Source organism: Giraffa tippelskirchi, chromosome 13, assembly GCF_054371585.1.
Source record: "Giraffa tippelskirchi isolate mGirTip1 chromosome 13, T2T-mGirTip1v1.2.pri, whole genome shotgun sequence".
Lineage (NCBI taxonomy): Eukaryota > Metazoa > Chordata > Mammalia > Artiodactyla > Giraffidae > Giraffa > Giraffa tippelskirchi.
The window spans coordinates 84,894,492-84,919,157 of NC_137287.1; the positions used below are offsets into that span (position 1 = coordinate 84,894,492).

The 24,666-nt window shown below is 44.2% G+C and overlaps 1 long non-coding RNA gene and 1 pseudogene across 1 annotated transcript; one reads left to right on the forward strand and one right to left on the reverse strand.

Annotated features, from left to right (window-relative positions):
- The first annotated feature begins 527 nt into the window (after nt 1-527).
- LOC145532084 (uncharacterized) lies at nt 528-5,599 on the forward strand. The gene is made up of 2 exons (XR_014072973.1): nt 528-4,227; nt 5,191-5,599. It is a non-coding gene; the product is annotated as an uncharacterized LOC145532084 (long non-coding RNA).
- A 17,980-nt stretch (nt 5,600-23,579) lies between these two features.
- Nucleotides 23,580-24,249, reverse strand: LOC145531472 (proteasome subunit beta type-6 pseudogene; annotated as a pseudogene).
- Between the last annotated feature and the right edge of the window lie 417 nt (nt 24,250-24,666).

Consider the following 24,666-nt stretch of genomic DNA (forward strand, 5'->3'; position numbering starts at 1 on the left):
AAGAAAGAAGTAATTAGCATTTTCACTGTATAGTAAGCTTTCTCTGTGACACAGTGTAAATCCCAGGCCTGCCTGCTTTACTTATCAATGTGTTTTTTCACTGGACAGGTGTTTATTGAAAACCTGCTGTGGGTTATAGATTGGCTTTCTTTATATATATATATATATATTCTATTTTATTTAAATTAATTGATTTATTTTAATTGGAGGATAATTACTTTATGATATTGTGATAGTTTTTGCTTCTTGGGAGACAGATCTGATACGGAGTTTATCGTGAATAATGCTCATTAGGGAGTAGGCTCAGGACTGATCCCCCATGGCAGGAAGGAAATGGGGCAGGCAGAAGGAGGAGCTGAGGTCAATGCAGGCTCAGCCAACCCCAGGGGGACCGAAGGGCTAGAGTGGCCATTCAGACTGGTCTCTGAATGGCTTTGTACTCTCATGAGCATCAGTTACTGGGTCTCCCTGGTAATGACTATGACCTTGGACTGGGCAGCTCCCTGCAGGGCCCCCTGGGTGTATTTATTAAGGTAGCTTAGTGAACCATGAGAGCTGACCAGAAGTGTATTTCTCTCTCCTATAACTGTCCTCAGGGGATTAGCCTATGTGGTAGGACCAGGTTCTTTCTGTCTTGTTCCCATGTCATTCCAAGGTCACTGTCAAGAGCCACATGGTCAAAGCTCCACTGCTGCTATGGTCAGGTTTCAACAGTGGAAAGGGGGAGTATAGCGTGTGCAGTCTGAGGCCGAGACCCAGCACCACGCTCATCGCTTCTGCTCTGGACACACATAGCTGCAAGGTATCTTGGAGACGTAATTCAGCAGGAGTCCTTAAGTCTAGTCATAGCCCCATCACTGTGGAAGAAGGGCAAATGCACTTCTGACAGCAGCAGTCTTGGTGACGGGAGTCAGAGCAGCCTCCAGAGTTGCTGTGAATGGATCCTGTGATGATTTCCATCTCACAGATTGTGTGCTTCCTGCAGGTCACAGTGGTACAGCTGTGCCTGGACTCTGCTTGTCCTGGTACTAACTGCTCAGCTTTGAACTTGCTCTTGCTTGGTTCCACCCCAGAGTTTCTGATTTTGTTGGTCTGGGTCCTAACCTGAACACTGGGGTTTTTTAAGCTTCCCAAATAATTTTTGGTACCATCAAGATTAAGGGCAGCTAATTTAGCAGAAGTTAAATTCTAGATCAATTAGGTGTGTGTGTATGTGCGTGTGTGTGTGTGTGTGTGTGTGTGTGTGTGTGTGTGTGTGTGCATGTGTAAGTATAAACAACTTTCTCCTCATATTTTGGTTAATGGCTCAGGTGAAATGGCCATGAAGGTGGATCTGGCTCTAGGTAAGACTTGATTCAGAAAAAGAAATAATGTCATCCAAACACAGTCCCTTTCACTCTCCCTCCCTCCCCCTCTATCCCGGCCCTCAACCCCTCTGTCTCTCCTCCATGTCTGTCTCCTCCCAGCCTGGCTATGACAGTAAGATGCTAACAGCCAACCTCTTCTTCAGATCTAATCCAACAGGAACATAGAAGGGCTTTCCTTTTATCCTGATTTGTTTGCAATCAGAGATGCCATATATACAAAAGAATGAATGTGATGCATATGTATAATTGAAAGTGTACTAATAAAACCAAGTCCTATCCTTCCAGCACACAGGAAAGGAGACAGAACATCATTCACACTTCAGAGACCCATCTCTACCACCATTCTCCCATCCCATCCCCTACTCAGAGTACACAGGAGACACAACTCATCTATTGCCTACTTCTGTGCTGTTTTGACTTTATGTAGATGGACTCACTGACTACATTGACTAGGCTAAAATCTGTGACTGTGTGGATCACAACAAACTGTGGAAAATTCTTAAAGAGATGGGAATACCAGACCTCTTTACCTGCCTCCTGAGAAACCTGTATGCAGGTCAAGAAGCAACAGTTAGAACTGGATGTGGAAAAATGAACTGGTTCCAAATGAAGAAAGGAGTATGTCAAGGCTGTATATTGTCACCCTGCGCATTTAACTTATATGCAGAGTACATCATGCAGAATGCTAAGCAGGATGAAGCACAAGCTGTAGTCAAACTTGCCAGGAGAAATATCAATAACCTCAGATATGCAGATGACACCACCCTTATGGCAGAAAGTGAAGAGGAACTAAAGAGCCTTTTGATGAAAGTGAAAGAGGATAGTGAAAAAGCTGGCTTAAAGTTAAACATTCAAAAAACTATGATCATGGCAGCCGGTTCCATCACTTCATGGCAAATAGGTGGGGAAATAATGGAAACAGCAAGACTGTTTTCTTGGACTCCAGAATCACTGCAGACGGTGACTATGGATGGTAAGCTATGACCAACCTAGACAGCATATTAAAAAGCAGAGACGTCGCTTGGCCAGCAAAGGTCCATATAGTCAAAGCTGTGTTTTTTTCCAGTATTCAGGTGTGGATGTTAGAGTTAAACCATAAAGAAGGCCGAGTGCTGAAGAATTGATGCTTTCAAACTGTGGCTCTGGGGAAAACTGTTTTAGAGTCCTTTGGACAGCAAGGAGATCAAACCAATTAATCCTACAAGAAACCAACCCTGAATATTCATTGGAAGGACTGATGGTGAAGCTGAAGCTCCAACACTCTGGCCCCCTGATGTGAAGAGCAGACCCACTGGAAAAGACCCTGATGCTGGAAAAGATTGAGAGCAGGAGGAGAAGGGGATAACAGAGGATGAGATGGTTGGATGGTGTCACTGATTCCATGGACATGAGTTTGAGTAGACTCCAGGTGATAGTGAAGGACTAGGAAGCCTGGTGTGCTGCAGTCCATGGAGTTGCAAGGAGTTGGACATGACTAAGCAACTGAACAACAAAAGATGGACTCATGTATATTCTTCTTTAAGTGATTCCTTAACACAAAAGGGTGTTTCTCAAATTCACCCACACTGATCCATCTCTCTGCAGTTTCTTTTCATTATTATATACTATTATATTGTATGAATTTACCTCAATTTGTTATCCATTCTCTATTCCGTGGGCATTTGGGTTTCCTGTGTTTTCACTATTATTATTAATGCCACTTGGAAACATTCTGATATGAATTTCTCCAAAGCATTTTACAAAAAGTGGACTTACTGGGATGTAAGAAGGCAATAGACATATGACTGCCAATCATTTTTGAAAGGACATAAACCTTCAAAAAATGTATAGTGACTTAGGAGAATCTTAGATTTTCAACAAGTGTATGTAATAGTAGGGACACTTCCAGTGGAGCTTTGTGTGGGAAGAGGTGGATACACCTCCCAACAGCCTAGGAATGGTTTTTAAGGAAAAGATGCTCTTTGTTTTGAACCAAATGTTCTCCAGTCTGTGAAGTAACTCCACAGAACTCACCATGTATGAGAAGGCATAATAGGGAATTACCACGATGACACTGGGTCATATTTACTCAGCTATTTGAAGAACCCTATAGCTGAATCTTTGCTAATTAGATTCTTAATTCATGAAAAATATTTTCAGAGGATTTAATGATCTGGATAAAGCAGAAGTGCAATGTGTGGCTCACACATTTAAATGGCTCCTTAAAAATTGAGGGGGATGGGTCTGGGACATTTGTGTCACCCCAACCCATTTGGCCTCCCAAAATCAGAACTGTGCCCTCAACTTCTGTATTTTTGTCCTATCAAGTACTAGGGACTCCACTTGAAAGGAGTACTTTGGAAAAAAAGAAACTCTTTCTGTGCTATTTTATGGTTTAATGGAGTTAAATCAGCCCAAATAACTTTCCTCTAATTAGATTTGCTGGAGAAAAACAAAGGGAGGGGAAGGAAGAGAGAAGAGATGAATTCTTACAAGTGATCTTTTTATTTCATTAAGGCAGGTTTTCCCTTGAATGTTTGGAATCGTACCTCTAGTTGTTCTTATAGGGAAAAAGAAAGAAACCAGGGAATTTCAGATAAGGGTGAAATTTGCCACCTCTCTGTGGACAGTGACCTCTCTGGGGTCAGCAATCGTATCTTGTCTGTCAATGTCTCTCCAGGGGCTGGACAGAGGGCCAAGGAGGAACTGGTCCATCTGGGCTGTGCTTCATTTGACAGCACTTGGATGCTCTTCAGAGGAGACAGACTTCGAGCATGTTTCCAAAGGAAAATGAACCCAAAGAAATGGGGTTTAATTAGAACAAAAGAGCTTTGAATGGGGATAAGACCTCCGTTTGTCAGAGGATGGAATGTTGGAATGAGTACGTGACTGAGTTGCCATTGTTAGTCACAGAAAGGAACAGGGCTGTCTGTCCCTTTGTCCAGAGGGTGGCAGGAAGGAGTGATCTGTGTGTGGCTGTCCTGGGCAGGGTGGTGTGGTCCCTCCAGACTGTTTCATTTCCTGAGGCATCTAAGAGTGTCCTGCCTGAGCTCCCTATTAATTCACTGCAGAAGCAATAATGTTTTTCTGCTTCTTGACCTTCTAAACACCATCCTTTCCCTAATTCTTATGCATCTATAAAATGTGTCACCCCCAGGCATTTTTATGCTAATGCAGTTGTTAATGGTGCTAGACAGGAAATATTTCCTTCTCCTTCACAGACTGTTTGGAGCTCCCTCCAAGATAAAAAGCTACCAATGAGACACACACACACACAAACACACACACACACACACACCCCTACAACTATACGTTTATTTTAGGTAACGTGTGTGTGTGCGTGTGTGTGTGTTAGTTGCTTAGTTGTGTGTCTGATTCTTTGTGAACCCATGGACTGTAGCTGGCCAGGCTCCTCTGTCCATAGAATGCTCCAAGCAGGAATACTGGAGAGGGTTGCCATGCCTTTTTCTGGGGGATCTTCCAGACCTAGGGGTTAGAACCTGGGCCTCCTGCATTGCAGGCAGATTCTTTACCATCTGAGCCACCAAGGAAGCCCCGTGTGTGTGTGTATATATGTGTGTATATCTTTGATATCGAACATCTATCTATCTTTAGATTTCTAATATTTCTAGGATTGACAAGCCTATAGTCAGTAGGTTGTAATTTAGGAGTCAAATGGGCTAAATGTTGTCAACTCAGGTGGTGTTTTTTTTTTTTTGTGGGCATGAAAAATGATTTCTTTCATCCTCTGTCATGTAGTTTAATGAATCACACTTGTTGATTAAACTTGCTGTCTGGATGATTAAATTGATAAGCTAACCATTCATTTCAATCTTATTATCAGGGGAAAGAGAATAAGGAAAGAGCATCATTTGATGATCTGAGGAGATGCTGACTAGGACACAGCTGTGGCCTGGAGGTGACAGGAGGCTGCTCTGAGATTTTCTTGCTTACTGATCCAGGAGATGTCCTTTCCTCCTATGCATTTATATACGAATATATGAAGATGGAGAAAGTGAAGTCGCTCAGTCGTGTCCTACTCTTTGTGGCCCCATGGACTGTAGCCCACCAGGCTCCCCCATCCGTAGGATTTTCTAGGCGTGAATACTGGAGTGGGTTGCCATTTCTTTCTCTGGGGGATCTTCCTGACCCAGGGATCGAAACTGGGTCTCCTGCATTGCAGGCAGACTCTTTACTGTCTGAGTGTGAGGATGGAGAAGAAAAATAAAATAAAATTATCGTTTGGAGTTAGGTTTTCTGCGTTAATTCTGGTCCTCTCTAACGAAGCATCCTCGGGAAGACAGGCTGATGTGTGCCAGCCTCTTCTCGCCACAAATCCTCATCATAATTACTTGTTGTCCTACAGCTCTGCAGGCTGGAATCGGGGCTGGCAGGGGACCATCAAACAAAGCGCAGGCGTGTTTGGCAGGGGCTGTGATGTGAGTACACATGCTGCACAGAGGCCAGCTGGGCACTGCCACCTGTCACTCCTGGTGGCGTTGTTTGCTTGGGGCACCCTCAACTTTGAGGATGACTAGATGCTGCTGCAGAGAAAAATGAAGCCTGGCAAAATGTTCTGACATCATGAAGGTTTTAGCAATTTGTCTGGTTATTTTGCTTCTTTGGTGACCTTTTACACTTGAATATTTTCTCTTTCTCAAGCATTCATTTTCAACTCACCATAAACACTGTGATTTTAAAGTACATTATTAATCTTAAGGTAGAACATTCAACTAAAAACTGGGAGTAGCTTTCACTCAGTCCTACAAAGGAACCTTCACTTCAGTCACTGGAAAGACAGAAAGTTCTGAGTGTGAGATTTCTGAAATCTTGCCCTCTTCTTGTAAAGCTTCCTTGATTTTTAGTCATACTGAAATTCCTGCTCTGGAACTCTTTATTTTCTTTAGTTTATCTGGAAAGACCTTTATCAGAGAGGATTAAAACTATGACTCAGGAGGGTGACTTCCCTGGTGGTTCAGTGGTTAAGATTCTGTGCTTCCAGTGCAGGGGGTGAGAATTTGATCCTTGGTCAGGGAAATAAGAGCCCACATGCTGCATGGTGCAGCCAATAAAGAAAATAAAGCAAAGAACTATGAGCCAGGAAATGAGGTTTGAGTGCTGGAGCCATGGAAGTTTGAGGCTTATCTGACCTGATTTGTGTTCACTGCTGAGTTGAGAACTCAAATATGAGAAATGCGAGGAAGCTCACGTCTCCATTGATATTTCCCAACTTCTAGCTGGAGAACACGTGTAATCAGAAGCCCAGGTACCCTTCTCGAGGACTAGATACAAGATGACACCTACACAATCCTTTCTTTTTTATACAAAGTGTTTTTAACTGCCACAATAATATGCTCTTTCAGCATAAGTTTAGAAAGCATCACCACCATTCTTGACACTTAAAGGTTAAGGTGTGAAATCTAGGTGTATCTTCTATTGCTCTTTCTTTTTAGTCATTGAGAAATTCTTAAACAAAACACTTTCCCTTATTTTTCCAGGAGTTTTATTTAAGGTGTGTGTGTGCATGTGTGCACGCTCACTTGTGTCCAACTTTTTGCGACCCATGGACTGTAGTCCACCAGGCTGCTCTGTCCATGGAATTTTCCAGGCAAGAATACTGGAGTGGGTTGCCATTTCCTTCTCCAGGGATCAAATCTGAGTTTTTTGCACTCCTGGATTGGCAGGTGGATTCTTTACCACTGAGCCACCTGGGAAGCCCCCTTTATTTAAGGCGAAAAAGGCCAAAGGATGAATTGAATCATCTGCACTGTAAGGGTGTGAAATAAATCAAGTTTTGCTTGAAGGTACACAGTTTCAACTGATTTTTTTTTTAACATTCTGTTTTTACTTAACATAATCATTTATTCCTGGAAGGAAACAGAAATGAAAATATGCCCTGCTCTGAAAATGGATGCAACAACTCTCCATTCACGGCTGCTTCCAACAAGTTTCATTTCTGTGTAAATGGATTAAGGAGAAATCCTGAAGCTCTCTATGACCATGGATCCTAAAGTATGATTTTTACAACACTCATTCCCGAGATGTGAATTATCTATTACTTAAAGAAGGATTCTATGGTCGAATGTCAACCAAGATTAAAGGACTTCCTTGCTGCCCTGGGATTGCTGGGGACCAGGATATGTAAGTATGTCTATGACTGCCCAGAAGAGGCCACAGCATCCTCCATGCACATGCCAAATAATGTGATCCCCACCCCCGGCCAGGTTATGCGGTACCACTTCAGAGAATGTGCTTTGGGGAAAATGAATTTGTACGTATTGTGGCTCCTTTGGTAAAGAATCTGCCTGCAATGCAAGAGACCTGAGTCCAATCCCTGGGTCGGGAAGACCCACTGGAGCGGGAAATGACCACCCACTCCAGTATTCTTGCCTAAGAAATCCCATGGACAGAGGAGCCTGGTGGGCTCTAGTCCATGGGGTTGCAAGAGTTGGACATTACTAAGGGACTAACACTTTCTCTTTCACTAAACCACAATGCAATTTTATCTCCAATGACACAACTTCTACTTTACTTTTATTTTCACATTTTAACTCTTTCATGGTCATTTTCACATTCAAAACTAAATTTTCCCAGAACTATTGGTAGGTTGTAGCAGGGTCAATCAGAAGTCTGCACTTTGATCACTAAGGTCATAGGTCAGGACTCTCAGATGGAGGATCCACCCATGCATCTGGGATTTGGAATGTGAAGGAACTCTCAATTTAGATGAAAATTGGCTCTCTCACTAAAGACACTTCTCTTTGGAAATTTTTATTAAATCACTTGTCTTCAAGTGTTTGCGTGCACTGTATTATTAAGCAGATATTTTTCTTTTTTAAAAAAAATTATTTATTTGACTGTATCAGGTCTTCGTTGTGGCATACAGGCTTAATTGCTCCACACTGCATGTGGGATCTTGGCTTGCTGATCAAAGATTGAACCTGCAGCCCCTGCATTTCAAGTCAGATTCTTAACCGCAGGGAGGTCTCCATAGCAAATGTTACTCTTAGGGCTTGAACAGAGAGGGAAACAAAGTGGAAGGTATTTAAACTATAACTGTAACTCACCAAAGAGATTTCAGAAGAGTTTGGTAGAGAACGAACTTATGGATGCCATGGGGGAAGGATGGAGGAAGGGATAGTTAGGGAATTTGGGATGGACATGTACACAACTGCTATATTTAAAATGGATAACCACTGAGGACCTACTGTATAGCACAAGGAACTCTGTGCAGCATAATATGGCAGCCTGGATGCGAGAGGAGTTTTGGAGAGAATGGTTATATGTATATGTATGGCTGAGTCTCTTCACTGTTCACCTGAAACTATCACAACTTTGTTAATTAGTTATACCTTAATACAAAATAAAAAGACTTTTTAAAAAGAAGTGGGGGTAGCATAACTGGGGATTTCAGGGAAAACCAGAGAAAGCAGCGTGAAGATACAGGGGACTGCAGGACACAGGACCTTGTAAACATTAGCATGCATTGCTGTCGGAGGCCGTGACCTAGTAAAGATGCTCGCCTGTGTTGAGTGCACCTTGCCTTGCCCTGACATAGGAAACACACCTCAGTGAAGATGGATTTGGAATAACCTATAAGCAAAATGACTGTGTGGTTTATGAAAAAATATGGAAAAACTGAAAAACAAAATAAATAGCATGCATCTGTTGACTGTTTGCTGTAGCTCACGTGACCTCCTCAGTGTGGGTACTACAGCCTCACACATTTAGTTAGGTAAACACAAGATACATGGGGGCCAAAGATGTCTCCGGAAGAGGACCTCTGGCATCAAAACCCAAAGATCACATCATTCCTAACTTGAGCACTGAAGGCTCTGATTTCATTTCTAAGCTTTCCTTGTTGTCTGTAAATGGGTTTATTGGGTATTTCACAGACATTTAATCTCAGTGGGCTGGTTTACATCCCCAGTGCATTTCCAGGCAAGGCTGCTCAATGCACACTCTGCCTCCCTCACACACAGCATCTTAAGTTGGTCCCAGGAGCAGGGCCAGAGAGAGATGCTGGGATGCCCAGGATTCATGGAGGAGGGGAGATCATGAAGAAGTGATGCTGCCTCAGGAAGGGAAGGAGTAGGCACAGGTGTGGTCTCAGGACAGGTCTAAGCCAAAGAGTAAGGCAGCTGAAAGGGATGGAGAACACTGAGGTTAGGATCTCTTTGAGGAGGTGACAGATAAGCAGGGACTGGATGATGTGAACATCTGGGCAGAGAGCTTTCAGACCAAAGAGGCAACATATGCAAAGGCCCTGAGGGGAGCACCTGCTTAGTATGTCTGAAGACCAGCAAGGAGACCAGCAGGGCTGGGAGAGGAGGAAGTAGAGGAGAGCACAGGGGGATGAGACAGGACAATGTTCAGGGCGCAGAGACAGCAGGGCGAGCTGGGCATTGGTGGGGAAGGAGCCCCACGCAAGTCACTGAAGGGCACACGTTGCCTGAGTGGCCCTTGACTTCTCCAAGCGCCAGTGCTGTCATCTATAAAATAAAAGAATTCTGTGATTCCAAAATGATGGCCCTGCGTTTCATGCCTCATTTCCTCACCTGTCGGGTCAGGACAGGCTGCTTAATCCTGAAGAACGATTTGTGGGCCCTGTGCATTGCCCCAGAAGATCCACAATACTGTCATAGAAGGAGGGGGATGGTTTTTAAGAGGGTACGATCTCTGAGGAAGCAAGCTGAGGGGCTTGGCATCACAGGGACTGTGCTGGAGCCACAAGGCCATCACAGGAGGCCATCCTTCCTGCCTTTACATCTGAGCATAGATGGAGGCCCTTTTGATTTTAAGGTTCTGGAGTAGCAGAGAGATAAGCCAAGGCAGAGAGCATTTTGGGTTGCCATGTACCGAATGCACAGTCTAGCAAAGAGTATAGAAGAAATGCATTGTTGATCTTTCAATAGTGTAAGAGGAGTTCCTCCCTGCTGGAAGAAAGAGTTATAGAAACCCCTTCAAGTGTGCACTAGGGTAGAACTGAAGAGGAAGGAAAGATAAAACAGGCCACAAAGTTCCCACTTTTTAATAGAAGATTGCAACTGAGGGTTGAGGGTGGGACAATGAAGTGTTTTTGTAACATGATCATTTTTATTGAGATATAAATTCAAATACTATTAGGTTTATCTTTTAAAATTCAGATTTTTGAATAAAATTTATTTTCATGTATTTTATTCTTTGGGGTCTTATAAAAGAAACTATTTTCTTAATTTCATTTTCATATCATTCATTGATGTATGCAGAAATACAATTAATTTTTGTACATTGATCTTACATTCTATAACCTTGCTAACTTATTTATTTGCTCTAGTCAAATTTTTGTATATTTCTTTGTAAGTTTTGTATACAAGATCATGTCCGCTTCAAATAGCTAGTTTTATTTCTTCTTTTCCAAATTGATTATTTGTTATTCTTTCTCTTGCCTATTTCCCTGGTCAAAACTTCTAGTACATTATTATACAGAAGTGGTGAGAGCAGGCATCCTTATCTTGTTCTTGATCTTAGGGGGGGAAAAAAGCTTTCTGTCTTTCATATTAAATATGACACAGTTTGTTTTTTGTGAAGTGGAGGTGTTAGTCACTCAGTTGTGACCCCATGGACCTGCACTTAGTTTAAAACTGTCAGTTTCCTCTGTCCATGGGATTCTCCAGCAAGAATACTGGAGTAGGTTGCCATTCCCCTTTCTAGGGGATCTTCTCGATCCAAGGATTGAAATTTCCTGCATTGCAAGCAGATTCTTTACCATCTGAGCCACCAGGGAAGCCCCGGTTTTTCCGCAGTTTTTTTGTAGATGCCTTTTATCATGTAGAGAAAGTACCATTCAATTCCTAGTTTACTAAGGCTTTTTAAGATTTGTTTGTTTTAATCTGAAAGGTTGTTCAGGCTTTTTTAAAAAGGCTTTTCTTGTATCTGGTGAGATGGTTATGTAGTTTTTATCCTTTATTCAATTACTAAAGTGTGTTACATTGATTGATTTTTTTCTGTTGAACCATCTTTGCATTCTTGGGATAAATCTCAATTGGTCACGATCCATAATTCTTTTTATATTTTGCTAAATTTGGTTTACTACTATTTTGTTGAAGCTTTTTTTCCATTCAGTCATTAGGTGAATTGACTTGTAGTTTTCTTTTTCTTGTGATATTTTTCTGAGGCTTTGCAATCAGGGTAATGATGACCCCAAGAATAAGGTAGACATTATTCTCTCCTCTGAGAAGAGTTTTTGAAGAATTGATGTTAACTTTTCTCTATTCATTTGGTAGAATTCACCAGCAAAGAAATCTTGTTCTGGGCTTTTTCTCATAGGTAGTTATTATTATTATTATTATTACTATTTCAATCTCTTTACTTTTTATATGTCTGTTCAGGTTTCCACTTCTCATTTGGGCATTTTTAATATTTCGTATCTTTTTAAGAATTTCATAGTGTTTCCTTATAATTCTTTTTAACTTCAGAGGTTGGTAGTAGTGGCCCCTGTTTGATTTCTGACTTTAGTAATATTTTTATTGGCCAGTTTAGCCAAAAGCTAGTTTATATTTTGTTGATCTTCTTAGATAACCAAGTTTTGGCTTAACTGGCTTTCTATTCTCTATTTTACTTATTTCTGCTTTAGTATTCCCTTCCTTCTTCTTGCTTTGGGTTTAATTTGCTCTATCTTATTTGTATTTTTAAGGTGGAAGGTTATTAGCTTGAAAGTTTTCTCTAACCCTATCTTCTAAAAATAACTGTTTACTGGCAATCTTTCCAGATTAAAAATGAGATCATTTATGTAAGTGAATTGAATGTTATTTTTTTTAATTGAACAATTAACATATTACATGTTGATATTTTGTGGTAGACTTTACTCTCTCCAATAACATTTTATTGTGTGGAATTTACTATAATTTTCTTAAACCACTTAGGAATCCTCAACTCTTTGGTATCTTCTCAAATGTAGTCATTGATCTGTCTGTCTTTGCTGGACTATGGTGAGCAGGCAGGGGAAAGATGTTTTAAGAGAAGAACTAGGAACAAAAGTCACAACTTGGATAAAGCTTTCTCCATCCTCCCGTTTCCCTGGAGTAGAGGTGGCAGAGAGCAGAGGTGTCTCAGATGTATGAGACGAGTTAGGAAGACATGATTCATTTAGCCACTTGGCTGGTTAAATCATGAGACCTTTACCGGTTCTCTGGGCCTTTGTTTGGATACTAGAGATTTAGATTCATGTTTACCAAACCTTTCCCTTTCATAATAGAGTTTGTGGAAAAGATGGAAATCTGAAGCAGCTCTTCACAGGTTTTCTGCGAAGTTTCTGCAGTTTCCCTAGTGAAGTGGTTGAGTTGTTGTCGTTCAGTCTCTCAGTCACTCAGTTGTCCGACTCTTTGCGACCCCATGGATTGCAGCACATCAGGCTTCTCTGTCCTGCATCATCTCCCGGAGCTTACTCAAACTCATCTCCATTGAGTCGATGATATCATCTAACCATCTCATCCTCTGTCGTCCCCTTCTCCTCTTGCCTTCAGTCTTTCCCAGCATCAGGGTTTTTTCCAGTGAGCTGGCTCTTTGCATAAGGTGGCCAAAGTATTGGAGCTTCAGCTTCAGCATCAGTCTTTCTATGGGTGGTTGAGTACAGACCCATTTTTTCTGTTTTTTTTCTGCTTGCTTTCACTGTATGACCCCGGAGGGCCAGTGCATGCTCAAGTTTGAGAAGCAAAAGCCTGGATGTTTTTAGTGGGTCAAAATTCTCCCATTTTAGTTGTAACAATGTGCATATTTCAGAGACACAATCTCCACCTTTTCAGAGACAAAACAACCATTCTTTAAAACAAGGCTTCATGTTGGCACAGGTGACGAAACTGAAGCTGGTACAAGGCCAGGAGCTCCCACACTTATATGGAGAGATCTGGTCTCCTGGTGTTCAGGAGAGGAGGCATAATTTCAAGTCTGTTTTGAAAATTTCACCTGTCACCAAGATCGTAACATAGTTGGGAGGTTGTAGCTGAGTAACTAATTCATCTTATATAGATTATCTGGCAGGTGAAATCTCATTTAGCATATACCTTTAAGGCAACATTGCTCCAGGCTGGTGTCAAAGAACAGCAGTAGTGTGATGTTCAGTAGAAAATGTTTTCCTGGTCAAATAAGTTTCTGCAGTGCTGATTTCTCAGGGTTCACCTTGGAGTGTCTCCTTGGCTTTAGTATATCTCTCTCTGAAGAACTGTGCAGAGCACAGATGTAGAGAACAAACGCATGAATACTAATGGGGAAGAGGAGTGGTGTAATTTGGGAGATTGGGATTGACATATATACACTACTATGTATAAAACAGAAAACTAATGCTAACCTACTACACAACACAAGGAGCTCTTCTCAATGCTCTGTGGTGACCCAAATGGAAGGGAAATCCAAGGAAGAGAGGATATTTGTATATTAAGAGCTGATTGACTTTGTTGTACAGCCGAAACTAATACAACATTGTCAAGCAACTATACTCCAATTAAAATAAAAAGGAATTGTGCAGAAAAGCTAGGAAAATAGTGTCTGGGTCTTGAGAAACAGACCAAGAAATAAGGTTTCACTTGCAAGTGGTGGTTGGGGGGTGATGCTAGGAAGCTGCTGGGAAGTCAGTGGGGGAGACAGGAAAGGGAGGAACCACAGACCACTGTGATTGACAGGCTGGCTAAGCCTCCAGGGGATGGTGCAGGGGACCTCAGTGGGGGAGGATGGTGTGCTGGTTGTCCTCCTATCCAGTCCATCACTACCCATGATGCTCCAGTGCTGTCATTCCCTGGATCTTCCACCCACGATGCTCCAGTGCTGTCACTCCCTGGAGCTTCCAACCTGGGCGGCACAAGCTGCACACCCCAGGCACTGAGGTGCGGGTACTGCAGAAGAGGCTATGAGGTGCCCTGGACAAAGGGGTGCTGCATGGATGTGGGGGACACCCCCATCTCCTTGACACCTAGGATTTCTCCAGTTTCACCATTTCTCTCTCTTTCCCTGCCCTTTCCCTGTCTCTTCCCTGGGGATTTTTTCCTTTTTTTTTTTTAAGATTTTTTTTTTTTTTGATGTGGACCATTTTAAGTCTGTATTCAATTTGTTACAACATTGCTTTTATTGTGTGTTTTTTGGCTTTTTGGCTGAGAGGCATGTGGAGTCTTAGCTTCCAGACCAGAGATCGAACACACACTCTCGGCACTGGAAGGCAAGGTCTTAAACACTTGACCACTAGAGAAGTCCATTTCCTTCTTTTCATAACAACTACCAACATCACTGGGGCTTCCCAGGTGGCTCAGCGGTAAACAGCTAGCCCTGTGGATATTTATTTCAAACCCTGGCTCTCTGATCTCCTCCAACGAGTGGTCCAGAGACAGCAGGGGAGCTGGCTCAACAACCCCCCCACGCCTCTCAGCGCTGCGAGGAGCCCTCCTGTCCTGTGTGGCCAACTCCCACTTTCCTCTGTGTGCCCTGCGTGTCCTAACCATTCAGCCAAACATGAGGGAACTTGGCTTCATTTTCATGTTTTGCTCAGGCAACAAATTCACTTCCCCGGAGCTACAACGACTTGTCCTGCCAAGATGTCTCAGTGTCCCCAGGACACAAGGAAAGACCACCCCTTCAGCACATGTAACTCGCGGCCTAGGAACAGCTGTGGAACATCTGGATGCCCCTTGACCTACTTCAGTTGAAGGCCTCCTCTGTCCCTGCCACGAACTGCTACTATTTTAAGATTGAAAGAGTTTTACGAGATTTCAGAAGTTTACAGTTTTAGATTAGAAGAATTCAATCTAACGTTTTCAAGGAAATTCTTACACGAGGCCCGTAAATTCTAGAACAAGGCAGCCACAGATTCCGACGGAACTGATCTGCATGGAACTCCCTCTGAAACCTTCTCCCTGGTGAGCTCTGGAAAATATTGACTGCCCACAACCCAGGGGCACGGCCAACAGCCCCCCTCCCCCATGGCCGTGGGCCTGGTGCCGGGCGCCGCGGGCGGGCACAGCTGCAGCCACGCTGGTTGGCCCCGGCCTGCCGCTTGTCACAGGCTGTTTACCTGAGGATGAATTTCAAGGCCACAGGGCCCAACTCTGTCTCGAGGGCAGAGGAAATTGTGTACAGCTATTTTAAAGCCAGGGGCTGGACATCTTGTCCACAGTCTGCCTTTTACAGGGACACACAGGCTCACCTAGGGAGGGGACACTCTCCAAACAAGCCCTGCAACACTTGAGGGGCCACCTTCAGACTGAAAAGGAGAAGGGACAAAGGGTCTCCCGTGTGCCTGTGGGGAGGGGCGCACACAGGCCTGGGGGTGGTGCCAGGGCACCCCTGTGCGGGTGAGGGAAGGGAGCTTTAGAGAGAGCCTCATGGGGCTGCTTGGGGCACACTCATGCCCATGGCACCTGTGCATACACATGCACACACGAGTGTGTGCTCACATTCATATACGCAGACACAGGCATGCAGTCACGTCCATCACACACCTACGCTCACATATGTGCACACAAATGTGAATGCACATGCACTGACATGTGCAAATACACACACACTTGCACAGACAACTCACTAGCACACACACATGCTCTCTCTCAGCTCACACACTCATAAACATATACCCACACTCCTACACACCTGCACACCCACATAGACACCCATACACATACATCTTCACACACAGCACACACACATAAACTCACACACTCACACAGTACCCCTCACACCAAAACACATGAGGGCAGGGTCTCTGGGTCGCTGAGCCTTCTCAGAATGCTTGGCATCTCAGACCGTGGGCGCCTCCTGGAGCCCAGGGGCCCTGGTGGTCCTTGTGCCCCGAGATGCCAAGTGGGGTTTGTGTGGAAGCGGATTTGTACTCTTTCTCTTCTCCATCCTCTGCCTGGAAGACAATGGGCTTCTGCGGTGTCTCTGAAGCTGAATGGGGGCTGTGGTGAGTTCTCCTTGGCCAGTTGAACCATCATGACCAGGTTCATGGACTCCAGAAGTTCACGAGTGATTTGCCTCTTCCTGTTTGATTACCTGTATTTTGTCAGCTGAAGTTTGTCCTATGCAAACTGCTCCCCCCTCGGCATCCTTCCCTCCTTCCCAGGTGTTCTCCTGCAGCTGTGGGGGATGAAGTCACCTGCTCATCTCTAACCTCAAGTTGTCTTGAAAAAGGCAAGAGGAGCAAATGCACGCAAGATGTTCCAGGGAGCTTTGGATACAGAAAGTGAGTCAGGGCCCTCTCCCTGTATTATCTGGAAAACAAATATAGTTTTGGGCATTTAAATTATTGGTACTGCACAGACTACTACAAAAATTTTTGTTAAAATTGAAGGTTATTTATACTTCTTTTTTTTTATTTTTTAATTAGTTTATTTTCTATTTTTAACTTTACAATATTGTATTTGTTTTGCCATACATTGATGTGAATCTGCCATGTGTGTACATGTTTTCCCCCTCCAGAAACCCCCTTCCACCTTCCTCCCCATCCCATCCCTCCAGGTCATCCCAGTGCACCAGCCCCGAGCACCCTATATCATGCATTGAAACCGGACTGGCGATTCGTTTCTTTTTCAAACACTCAAATCATTTCCATGTTCACATGATTCCTTGCAGGCCTTATTCATACAACCAAATAATAAAGTTCCTGGACTTTTGTAAACAATTTGCCCTCAAGTTCTCTGAATCCTTGGGTCCTAATCCTTATTTTCTAGGATAATCAGACACCCTTCTAGGTAGATGTTGATACCTTCTAGGTAGATGCATACATTATTGGAGAAGGTAGTAAAACAAAGAAATTAGAAAGAAGGACCACACAAGAGTCAGTCTTCTTTGCACGTGTGATAAAACACATGCCTTATTGTTGTTGTTCAGTCTCCTAGTCGTGTCTGATGCTTTGTAACCCCATGGACTGTAGCACGCCAGGCCTCCCTGTCCCTAACCATCTTCCAAAGCTTGCTCAAGTTCATGTCTATTGCATCGGTGATGCCATCCCACCATCTCATCCTCTGATGCCCTCTTTTCCTTCTGCCCTCAATCTTGCCCAGCATTAGGGACTTTTCCAATGAATTGACTGTTCCCATCAGGTGACCAAAATACTGGAGCTTCAGCTTCAGCATCAGTCCTCCCAGAGCCTTATAATCATAGTCATGTTTAAGTGTACAGCTGAGTGGCATTAAGTGTATTCACATTATTTTACAACCACCACCAGCATCCAATTCTGGAACTCTTATATGTTGCAGAACCGAAATTCTGTCCCCATCAACCACTGACTCCTTATTTGTCCCTCTCCCAGTTCCTGGCAACCATGATTTTGCTTTCTGTCGCTGTGAATTGGACTATTCTAGATACTTCTGTAAATGAGATTGTACATCTCTGTTCCCTGTGACCAGACTATTTCACTTGGTATAATGTCTTTATGCCTTCCCCTGTGGCTCAGCTGGTAAAGAATCCACCTGCAATGTGGGAGACCTGGACTCGATCCCTGGGTTGGGAAGATCCCCTGGAGAAGGGAAATGCTACCCACTCCAGTATTCTGGCCTGGAGAATTCCATGGACTGTATAGTCCATGGTGTTGCAAGGAGTTGGACGCAACTGAACGACTTTCACTTTCACTTTCAATGCCTTTAAGGTACATCCACATGGTAACATGCATTAGAGTTTCTTTACCTTTTGGCTGCTGTGGGGCAAAAGTCTTATTTGTAGTCTTAATAAAAGACCTAGTAACTACAGATTTCTTGCTGAATTGACCCTCACTTGACAGTTTAGAGTCTTGGTTGTAAAGAGACTTGACAAAGGCCACACAGTAAATGAAGTGGGGAGGGCCATAAACCAGAATTGACACCAAGTTCTACCTGACCCAGAAGAGCAGTTCAGAGCGGCCCCAGCAGGACCCAGGGGCACATGGGATGGTTTTCAGGCTCAGATTATGAACTCCTTATAGCAAAATTCAGACTTAAATTGAAGAAAGTAGGGAAAACCACTAGACCATTCAGGTATGACCTAAATCAAATCCCTGACAATCATACAGTAGAAGTGACAAATAGATTCAAGGGATTAGAGCAGATTGAGTCTCTGAAGAACTTTGAACAGAGGTTCGTGACATTGTATAGGAGGTAGTGATCAAGACCATCCCCAAGAAAAAGAAATTCAAAAAAGCAAAATGGCTGTCTGAGGAAGCCTTACAAATAGCTGAGAAAAGAAGAGAAGTGAAAGGCAAAGGAGAAAAGGAAAGATATACCCATTTGAATGCAGAGTCCCAAAGAATAGCAAGGAGAAGTAAGAAAGTCTTCAATGCAAAGAAATAGAGGAAAACAATAGAATGGGGAAGATTAGAGATCTCTTCAAGAAAATTAGAGATACCAAGGAAACATTTCATGCAAAGATGGGCACAATAAAGGACAGAAATGGTATGGACATAACAGAAGCAGAAGATATTAAGAAGAGATGGCAAAAATACACAGAACTATCCCAAAAAGATCTTCATGACCCAGATAATCACAATGGTGTGATCACTCACCTAGAGCCAGACATCCTGGAATGGGAAGTCAAGTGGGCCTTAGGAAGTATCACTACGAACAAAGCTAGTGGAGGTGATGGAATTCCAGTTGAGGTATTTCAAATCCTCAAAGGTGATGCTTTGAAAGTGCTGCACTCGATATGCCAGCAAATTTGAAAAACTCAGCAGTGGCCACAGGACTGGCAAAGGTCAGTTTTCATTCCAATCCCAAAGAAGGGCAATGCCAAAGAATCTTCAAACTACCACACAGTTGCACTCATCTCACATGCTAGCAAAGTAATGCTCAAAATTCTCCAAGCCAGGCTTCAATAGTACGTGAACCATGAACTTTCAGATGTTTAAGCTGGATTTAGAAAAGGCAGAGGAACCAGAGATCAAATTGTCAACATCCGTTGGATCATTGAAAAACCAAGAAAGTTCCAGAAAAACATCTACTTCTGCTTTATTGACTATGCCAAAGCCTTTGACTGTGTAGATCACAACAAACTGCAGAAAACTCTTCAAGAGATGGGAATACCAGGTCACCTGAACTGATTCCTGTGAAATCTGTACGCAGGTCAGGAAGCAACAGTTAGAACTGGACATGGAACTATACATTGGTTCCAAATAGGGAACGGAGTATGTCAAGGCTGTATATTGTCACCTTGCTTATTTAACTTATATGCAGAGTACATCATGCGAAATGCCAGGCTGGATGAAGTGCAAGCTGGAATCAAACCTGCCGGGAGAAATATCAATAACCTCAGATATGCAGATGATAGCACCCTTATGGCAGAAAGCGAACAGGAACTAAAGAGCCTCTTGATGAAAGTGAAAGAGGATAGTGAAAAAGCTGGCTTAAAATTCAACATTCAAAAAGCTATGATCATGGCAGCAGGTCCCATCACTTCATGGCAAATAGATGGGGAAACAATGGAAACAGAGAGGCTTTATTTCTGGGGATGGTGACTGCAGCCATGAAATTAAAAGATGCTTGCTTCTTGGACGAAAAGTTATGACCAACTTAGACAGCATATAAAAAACAGAGATATTACTTGGCCAACAAAGGTCCATCTAATCAAAGCAATGGTTTTTCCAGTAGTCATGTATGGATGTGAGAGTTGGACCATAAAAAAAGTTGAGCCCCAAAGAACTGATGCTTTTGAACTGTGGTGTTGGAGAAGACTCTTGAGAGTCCCTTGGACTGCAAGGAGATTCAAGCAGTCAATCCTAAAGGTAATCAATCCTGAATATTCCTTGGAAGGAATGATACAGAAGCTGAAATGCCAATACTTTGGCCACCTGGTGTGAAGAACTGACTCACTGGAAAAGATCCTGATGCTGGGAAAGATTGAAGGTGGGAGGAGAAGGGGGTGAGAGAGAATGAGATGGCTGGATGGCATCAGTGACTCGATGGACATGAGTTTGAGCAAGCTCCGGGAGTTGACAATGGACAGGGAAGCCTGGAATGTAGTAGTCCATGGGATCACAAAAAGCCGGACATGACGGAGGGAATGAACTGAACTGAATTTAGCCCTCAGCCATGCTCAGGTGGGCAGCCTTAGACCTTCAGTGGGTTTGCCAGGCAGGTTCCCAGAAAGAGGCAGATCCTGGGGGCCTGTTCTCAGTGGGCCATCAGGCACCAGTTGGTGTGAATTAGGTGAAGGTAAAATTTCTCCAGCAGACATGTACACACACACACTCACAGACACACACACCTGAGAGACCAGTTTTTCCTTGTAAAGGCCAGGGGGGCATCTAGTCTAAAGACAGTACAGCCCCAGAACCGCATGAGGCCCGGAGTCTGGCATGGGGACTGCCTGGCCATGGGGGCTACTGAAAGAATGAAGAGCTTTCGAGGTCAGCTCTGTCATAACCAGGAATGTTTATCTCTCTCTCTCTCTCTCTTTTTTTTTGCTATGAGGATGATTCTAACTTCTCATGCAGATATTTGTATTTGGAAGAAGAAGCATTTTTTTATTTCTTAAAGCATTAAACTAGGGAAGAAATACGTTTAGAAAATGTTAACATACCTGCAAAAATGAATGCCTGATTTATTCTTCTCCTGAAAAGGCCAACATAAAGGAAATTAATCTTGGGGAAAAGCAGAGAGCAAAACCCCACACCCCTCCTGTGCATCCTTCCTGTTGGGCCACCACTCCTTTCTAAAATCTGTCTTAAAAGACCCTTGGAGGAAAGAGAAGGAGAGCAGGTACTGGGCGCTGTCCTAGAGAAGGGGGGGTAGGATGTCTGGCTAGTGCTGCTTCCCCAGCCCTGGGCACCACGCCCCCTTCACCACAAGTCAGCCGAGTCTGAACCATCCAGGTGGGTTGGTAAATAGCAGATCTTCTGAGAAGGATGCCTTTCATCTCTGCCCTGGAAGTCCTCCCATCAGAGAATTATCATAGTTATGTATTTCTGGCCCCCTTCTCAGCAATTCTAAGTTTTCCAGGGGAGCTGAACACAGAAGTTTTGAAGAAGCCCCTCCCCTACCACCAATGATTTTAATATGCATCTGGTACTAAGACCCATTTAGGAGATGAGGGGAAACCCAGAGCTCTCACTGGGGCGGGTTCCCGGGCGGGAGGGTCCTTGACCACGATCTCTAAGTTCAGCTCTCCTCCAGCTCCCAGGGGCATGAAGACTCAGAGCCAGATTGACCTGGCCCCCAGTGGACAAAATCTCAGGGAGGAAAACAAATCTATTTCCTATGGAAGCAAAACCTGTCGGGTGATCAACAAATAATCTTAAATTCTCTCGTTTTTTTTTTTCCTTAAGAAATGAGTAACGTGGGACTTCCATGGTGGTCCAGTGGTTAAAACTCTGCACTCCTAAAGCAGGAGGCAGGGTTTCGACACCTGGTCAGGAAGCACTAATGGTAAAGCACCTGTCTGCCAATACAGGAGACATAAGAGATGCGGGTTGGATCCCTGGGCCGGGAAGATCCCCTGGAGGAGGACACAGCAACCCATTCCAGAATTCTTGCCTGGAGAATTGCATGGACAGAAGAACCTGGCAGCCTGCAGTCCTAGGGTCACATAGAGTCGGATACAACAGAAATGAGTTAATAGCACATGCATATAGGCAACTAAGGTACCACTTGCTGCATGTGGCACAGCGAAGCCAAAAGAAAGAGAAAAGAAGTGACTCAGTGACAGCCGTGAACCTCCCGCCTCGCCACCTCCAGTATCTGCATTAGCCCCTACCCCCAGCCCAGCTGAAGCTCCCCCCACCCCCACTATTCCTGCATCCCGCGTGCTGTCAGCCCAGGGGAGGAGAGGGATTTTGCAGCTCTGCCTTCCTGTGGGTAAGGCCCCCCTGGTTCTCTTCCAACAGAGCTGTGGCTCATCTCCACGTGTGAGTGCCAGTTCTCAGGTTTATCCCAATCTACGGGGATGAGAAAGGAGGGGATTAAGGGCTCTAGCTACAAAGTTCCTTTCTTCCCCTACGTCACTCTGAAGGGTCACCTACCCTACCAGGACTGGGGCAGTGGCAGCCAGAGAGTGAAAAGTAACTTAGATGAGGGATGGTGGAGCTGGAGGGATGTTCATTCTTAGACCTTCTCAGTGCTCACTGACTTTGAGCCACATCTGAAAACAGCAGCAAAGAATAGAAGGGATTTGTTAAGATAAGGAGATGCCCTGCCAAAGGAAATAGGGTGATCCCTTCCAGAAATTTCTAGCTAGCTTTCCGGAAAGCCACCCCAGGACTAATCAGAGTGGATAATGCAAGTGTAATAGATGCTTCTGTTTGCTAATGCCTGCCATTGCCAGGGATTGTGCTTTATCTTCATTATCTGATTTAAGATTTCAATGAATATAGCAAGACAAGCAATATTATTGTCTCTGCTTTACAGATGAGGAAACTGCGGCTCTGAGAGGCTGTCTCCTTTGCCCAGAGTCACACAGTCACTAAATGGTAGCCATGAATTCCAACCCAAGTTGTTTTATCTGAGACTGTGTGACCTCCAATGTCAACTATCATTTCTTCATCAAAATGTTTCCCTACTGGGCATCCTCACTGCCACCCTCCCATCAACTCTTACCAGCTGCACCTGGGTCAGAATCCATTTTGCAGTGTAGGGTGCAGTGTTACCAAAACAGCTTGCTATTCAATACTCTTCTCTGTATCTATGGGGTAAAGGTATGGGTGTATCACCTTCAAGCCCAGTACAATAATTCTCCAGGAAAACAGCCTAAGCAGGTACACATTGTTAACCCTGGCCTTTCTCTTCTGAGCTTCCTTCTCAAGTCCTCCCTTCTTGTTACTTATTGAGTCCCTGCCTGTCCTTCCAGGGGGCCATGTGGGGTCATGACAGTCACGGATTCCAGAGTCATCCAGACCCCAGGTCATTCATTACTTCTGCAATGGGGTTATGGTGTCACAAATGCAAGAGAGAAAAGCAAAGGACCAGAAGATGCTTGGTATCCAATAAACCAGCATTTTGAAAACTGAGTCACATCTAAGGCATGGGTTGGGGCCAGAAATTTTTTGTGTTGACTTGGATACCATCCTTCCACATCCAGTCAAGCTTTCTTTCTTGTCTGAGTTTAAATGTTCCTCCTTTGCCTCCCTTCCCCAGTCCCCTGATCTGAAATTCCTGATTCCTTTCTGTCACTGTGTAGCATTCCTCTTTCCTGAAAATGCTTCAATTTGGCAGCACAATGAACTGCACATTTTTTTTTTCCCTCACTGACAAACTGTTTATTGAATTTTGTAGCAGTGTGGGGTGTCTCTTTTGGATCTTAGAATCTCAGGATTCAGAGCGGTGGTAATATGGCCATGGTGAATTGGAGAATTTGGTCTCCCACAAGTACCTGCTGATCTACCCCTGATTCTGCAATGGCTGCCAGGTGATCACCCCTCCATTGGAGCTGTCCTGCTCCATGGCCAAAGCAAGAGAATTGGCAGTAAACTGCAAGTATTCTTCCTTGGTCACGCTTTCCCAACAGGTAGCATCGACATAGTCATAGATATAGGGGCTCCCAGAGCCTGTGATGGCAAAGGCCTGTCATCATACCCACCATGGGCACCGAGGACACCTTCTTGGGGGTCCCAGCCAGCAGTGATGATCCCTGCCATCAGGCCTTCTCTGTATCAGTGACAAATCTCCTTAAGGAGGCTGGCCGCTGTGTGTACCAGTGGAGGCTCATTCAGTTCAATGTTGTGGAAACCATGCTGATAAATGACTGCGTCAGCTCCTGCCTGAGCGGCAGCAGAAAATACAGTCATGGATAGGGGTCAGCTTGGCAATGTACAACCCAGTGGTTGTTCTGGAGCCTCTTCCTAGAACCACGCCCCCATCAACTTTCACAGCCATGACAGTGGTCCCTGTGGAAACGTCCCGGTTCTCCCAGTTGGGGGCAATGGGCTCAGGCCCCCAGGCTGGTGCCAGCCTGGCTCCCGAGCAGCTACTAAGGTGGCCACCATCTTCCTCCTCCTGAACTGTACATCCTTGAAGGCAGCTTCCCGGTGGGTTTTCTGCTTGCTTGGACATTGTGCTAGGTACACAGTGGGGTAGTAAGACCATTCTGGACACTGATGCATTGAAACAGTTATTCTTGGGCTCTGTTTAGAATGGGAGGAACTCTGGAAGGTGACTGCAGCAGTGCTGGTCTGAGCACTCCGGGGAAGGCTCAGATGCTTGTTGCTAACGCAGGCCACCTGGACCTGCAGCATCTTCCACATCAAGGGTGAAAACCCACCAGATGCACAGACCACACCCTGGCCTGGGAGCAGGGCCGTTAACCTTGCTGTCTTTCATACCTGGGAACAGTTCGATTAATACAGGCAATACTGCTGCTGCTGCTGCTAAGTTGCTTCAGTTGTGTCCGACTCTGTGCGACC